We start from the raw sequence: 5,534 nt of genomic DNA, 5'->3' as shown, positions 1-5,534 counted from the left end.
TTTACTTGGAGAAAAGTTTTTAGACATCAAAACCTATGCAGTTAATGTATACGGAGAAGTAGAGCTGTGCATTAAATTTTATGTCGTGATCCTATTGATTGATGAAATCAATATGAAAATGGGAAGTTTTGTGTTTTGCCCTAAGAACAATAAGCTCTCACACATATAAACATCTTTTTCAATACTAAAAAAGAAAAAGAACAAAAAAAAAAGTGTCATATTGTAATAACACTAGTGTTCTGTGTGTGCCCCCACTTGGCAAGGCCAAAAAAACCATGTTTCAAATCGAACCAAATCATAAGATTGTGGTTGGGGTTTGTAAGTAGTGGTTGGCTTGAATATAGCAAAAAGGTCTATCAATTTGGTTGAATTGTGCTCACCAAAACCATATAAGAAGTTGGCGTTGGTTGAGGTCGTTAGGAATAATATTACCTTCAAAATTAACATATTAAGGAAAAACATTAATACCCCTTTTATTGTTTTTCTAAATGGAAATTTTTGCTTTTCTCAAAGAAAGAAAAAAAAAAAAAGAAAATTTATGTATATTATATTATGGCTGTCTCTGTTCCAAACTGAGCATTGGGAATGGAATAGAAAATCTTGGTAATCAATTCAAGAAGGATATATATTAAATTGAGTGTTCATACCTATAGATGAACTAGGATCCTGGCCTTTTCTATATATATGGGACAAAGTATGATTTGTTGTCCTTTGGGTACAAGCTGTAAAGGATCAATACATGAGAATTATTATGGTTTAGCATCTTCATGATAGCATTATTATTTTTTTTAAGATGTCATATAACTACACATCATCTAAATATATAATATATTTTATTTTATTTTTCTTCCATATTATTTGACACATTTATTTTTAAAAACATATAATACATTTTAAAAATACTATAATTATGATCTCACACATTATTATATATATAATTCTTTTTTTATTATTAAACTATTATACAGGGTCGATCCTATGTTAATTTGACAAAAATAAAAAGCTATTGGAATTTGAACTCTCAACCTCTTAGCTGTTAAACTAATCAAATTACTACTAAGATACAACACATATTTAACATTAAAAGTATTATTATTTATTTTATTACTAACTATATTTTATTTTCTTTTCGAATGGACCCTGAGCGGTGGGAGCATAAGACGACTGCCTCTTTCGTTTTAACTCACGGCCGGCCCTACTATTATATATATTACACTTTTAATATTTTATTGTATAAAAAAATATAGCATCAATGTAAATTTCAAAAATAATATTCTTTTATTTTTAATGATATAACATATGTATATTTTGCCACCTTCCATCTCATCAAGCGTTCTCTAAAATATTACGTTCTCCAAAATATTAGCATTGGAGATGTTGTGAGGTTCTTTTGCTAGGTATTGTAAAGTTAAATAAAGCTTTAGGATATGCATGTTGTCTATTTATGTGAAATTATTTGTTTTATTTTTTCCTTTTCAAAAAGAATCAATTTATATACAAGACTTTGGAATTTCTCTCATCTTATGGGTCTACATTATTACGTGTGACTGAAGAGTTCTCATGTGTTAGGAGGAAAAGCTTGCGTGGGATTTCCTAGATGTGGGTTTATGGTCCACAAAAGAAATAATTCCAAAAAGTAAAAGAGTGCCACAATATAGCATGTGTGCCTTCATTACACACTATGATTAGGTCCTCTGCCAATTGCACTGCATTTAACAATTATTGTTCTTTCTTTTCTTGTTTTTTCATTTTTCATATTTGCAAGTGTTTATACGGTTAAGCTACTATTTCCTCACTTAAGATTGGGCCTAAGCAATAAGACAATGATCTTAAGAGGGGCCTAAACAATACAATTTTGTTTCCTAACATTAGAATGTTTGATCCAACTGAAAAAGAAAAACCTTTTCTTTCTTGCCCCATCACTGATTACATTGGTCTCCAATCACTTTTAATGGATGAAATGAGAAAGAGGTGTATTGGGCTGCCATGGGTGGTGGTGGTGGTAGTCAGCAATCACACAGCTTTGAATCTGACCAATTGGCAAAGGCTGTCAACCATGTGAGAGAAAGAGAGAGAGAGAGAGAGAGAGAGAGAGAGAGAGAGAGAGAGAGAGAGAGAGAGAGAGAGAGAGAGAGAGAGAGATGGAAGCCTTAAGTCATTAAGAAGAAGACATGAATGAGTGAGTGATCAGAATGGAACAAAAACCCGGCGTGCAGTTGAAGGTAAAGAAGGCATCATTATATGATTTTTTGTTCCTTTTGTCTGCCTACGTGGCATACCAACTCTTGAGAACAACATATATAAAATTGGCAGCATATCTCAAAAGCCTGCTGGCAGACTCAGTTTGAGATGATTTGAATGGAACACATTTTAAACCATTTCATAACACCTCTTTTTATTTTTGTTTTTTTTTTAATTAAAAAACAAGACCCTTCTGTTGAGGAGTTCAGTTCATTGGCTAACTGTGGTCAATCCTCATAGCAAAATACCCTGCAACAGATGTTATTTAAATTCATTATGCTGTACTGCAAAAGGGAGATGTGATTCAGAAACAAATCAAGAAGCTTAACTTTTTTCTAATACTACCAACCTCGCCACAGCAACAACTGTAATTCATTCTTACTTCGTCGGTCTTCTGTGAAACTCGGAATCGACCCCTGCCCCACCCATTGGCGCAAAATATTTTTTGGGATTTAACCTCTTCATAAGCCAACATAATCTGTCTTTTCTGCTTTCCACCTGTCACTGAAAAGAATCAGTTCGTATCATTCAGACAATCAGATCCAACAAAAGAAGAATTTATTAGCTTGATTATATATGGATGTGAAAAGCATTCTCCTAGTGTTATGTTTGTCCCTGTAGGACAACAATTAAGGAAGCCAACAAGCTCAAATTTCTTGTCCAACTATTAAAGCAAACGCTTTTGACTTGGAAATAAATAGCTACAATTGAAATTTGGTATCTTGGTAGGCCTGGCTCAGTTGAGCACGTCAAATGAAATTTGGTATCTTGGTAGGCCTGGTGCAAAACATATATCAGAATAAACGATGATGAAATGTTAAACAAGAGAAAGGGATAAGTGATAAGTGTACTGGTAAAACACCTGCGCTACTACGCATAATGGTAAATTGCTTTTAGTCAAAGAAAAGCAAACCAAAGAAAATTATGTTCCTGAAACTGATGAGAGTCGATTAGAAAATATCGAAACAGCATCATAATATTGTACAAATAATCTTATGGAAGGGAATGATAGACTATTTCGTAGTCATTATCATAAAGGAAAGAGATAATTTCTGAGTGTTCCTACTCTAATTTGTCTTTTTTACTGCGTCATATAAGCAGTTTTTTTTTTCCGCTCAACAAGTAAAACTCGATCTAATCAAAAATCAAAATAGATTTAAATGAGAGGGAGTACAAAAGAAATTAACAACAGTATCCTTTGAAAGTGCACTCTATGGATACCTCTTCACCATTCTTCCTTCAGAGTTCTTACATTCTCCGACTTCCAATACGGTGAAATGACATTCTCGAACAAGTCTATCCATCAGCCAAAATCTAAATCAATTGAAGAGAATGTTGTCTGAAAATCTGACTGATTCAGAAGTAATATTTCTCTTGTTGGCAGTTAACACGAATTAGTTGTTATATTATTTATTATATAATATAATGTTTAAGATTAAAATTGTGATATATTATATATATTATTACATATAATATAATTGGGAATTATATGCATGTAATAATCACAATATTGTGTGATTGGGAGTTACATATAGTTGTAACATATAAGAGGTGGAGTTAATATTTTGTAACTTCCACATGATCACTAATTAAGTGTGTAAAGAGTGGTTACACAACTTAATTTTTGAAATTCAAAAACTATAATTCAAATATAGTTGTTGGGGATTGAATTTTATCATTTATAATGGGTATAAGTGATATAAAATAAAGTGGGAATGGTTTGGAATAGGTTGGAGTGTTATTTGCAAAAGCTGAAAAATTTAGTAACTAGTAACTAGTTACTATTTTTTTCAGCATTAATAGTAGAACGTTTTTTGCTATTGGGATGACTTTGAACAACTCCCATAACCTCCAAATCACCCATTTAATCCCATTTACACCCCATTAAGAAATGGTAACAGCCATTGGGTGTGTGATGTTTGAATTTCAAAGTTTGTGATCCTAAACACTATAAATAGAGGTCTTGGTTCACCCTTTGAGACACACTCTTCTCTTCTATCTTTCAAACACAAAGCTAGAGAGTTCTAAGGCTTGATAATTCCTAGAAGTATTTCCACAAAGCCCTAAGTGTTTCATAGAGGGGGAAATAATCTTCTTGGACAAAGGTGTAGAAACTTTGTTCAAGCTTTTGGTGATCCCCATCTCCACTTTGGGTGTTTGTTCTTCTTTCTTTTTTTTTGTTCTATTCTCAAGTTTTATATTGTTTTCTTGTTCTCCTCTAAACACTCCTAAATATATACTATCATATATTTATATATTAACTATATAGTACTATATATATATATTATATATACATACTATATATACACTCTTTATTTCTCTACTATATATCATCTATTATATATATATATTCTATATCATATATATATACTCTATTATATATATATTCTATATCATATATATATACACTATTATATATATATGCTTTTATATAGTTTACATTTACTTGTATCTTTGAGTTTTGAGTTGTAACTCTTTTCTTTTATTTGTATTTTGTGCTCTGGGATTGTAACTCTTTATTTAATATATTGTCCTTGTAATATTTTGTTTAGAGTTGTAATTGTCTTAATCTTTTATTCATCTTATTTTATTCTTCCATTGTAATCTCTCTATTATTTCTAACAATCAAGAAGATTATTTTTTGTTTTCAATGGAAGGAGAAACTATCAAGATGATGAACCAAGACTTGGTGAGATTGGACCGCTTTGATGGCACCAATTTCACTAGGTGGCAAGACAAGGTGAGGTTCCTCCTAACCACACTCAAGATTGCCTATATTCTTGAGTCCACCTTGGAGCCCTTACCCGCACCTACCGACAAGGATACCGATGAGGTCAAGGCACAAAGGAAGAAGAGAGAAGATGACAATCTTCTATGTAGAGGACACATCCTCAACTCACTCTCGGATAGGCTTTATGACCTATACACCGACACTAAGGATGCCAAAGAAATTTGGGATCACCTTGAAAAGAAATTCAAGGCCGAGGAGGAAGGTACCAAGAAATTTTTAATTTCTCAATATTTTGATTTAAAATTTCTTGATGGTAAACCTCTTTTACCTCAAATTCATGAGTTGAAAGTTATTGTTAATAAATTAAAAGTGCTCAAAATTGAACTTCCCGAGGCATTCCAAGTTGGTGCAATAGTGGCGAAATTGCCACCATCTTGGAAGAATTATAGGAAGAGAATCCTTCATAAAAATGAGGATTACTCTTTGGAAGAAATCCAAAAACATATTCGAATCGAGGAGGAATCGATATGTAGGGATAAGCTTGTGGAGGGGTCTAATGAAG

The 5,534-nt window shown here is 32.2% G+C and overlaps 1 long non-coding RNA gene across 1 annotated transcript; it reads right to left on the bottom strand.

The window, feature by feature from the left end:
- Positions 1-1,829: 1,829 nt before the first annotated feature.
- Positions 1,830-2,981, bottom strand: LOC133035140 (uncharacterized). Its single transcript, XR_009686413.1, has 2 exons — positions 2,591-2,981; positions 1,830-2,490 (listed from the first exon to the last, which is right to left on the bottom strand). It is a non-coding gene; the product is annotated as an uncharacterized LOC133035140 (long non-coding RNA).
- Between the last annotated feature and the right edge of the window lie 2,553 nt (positions 2,982-5,534).

The sequence above is a fragment of the Cannabis sativa genome, chromosome 2, assembly GCF_029168945.1.
Source record: "Cannabis sativa cultivar Pink pepper isolate KNU-18-1 chromosome 2, ASM2916894v1, whole genome shotgun sequence".
Classification (NCBI taxonomy): Eukaryota; Viridiplantae; Streptophyta; class Magnoliopsida; order Rosales; family Cannabaceae; genus Cannabis; species Cannabis sativa.
The sequence above is the reverse complement of the archived record's forward strand: the minus strand, read 5'-3'. Positions and strand labels throughout refer to the sequence as shown.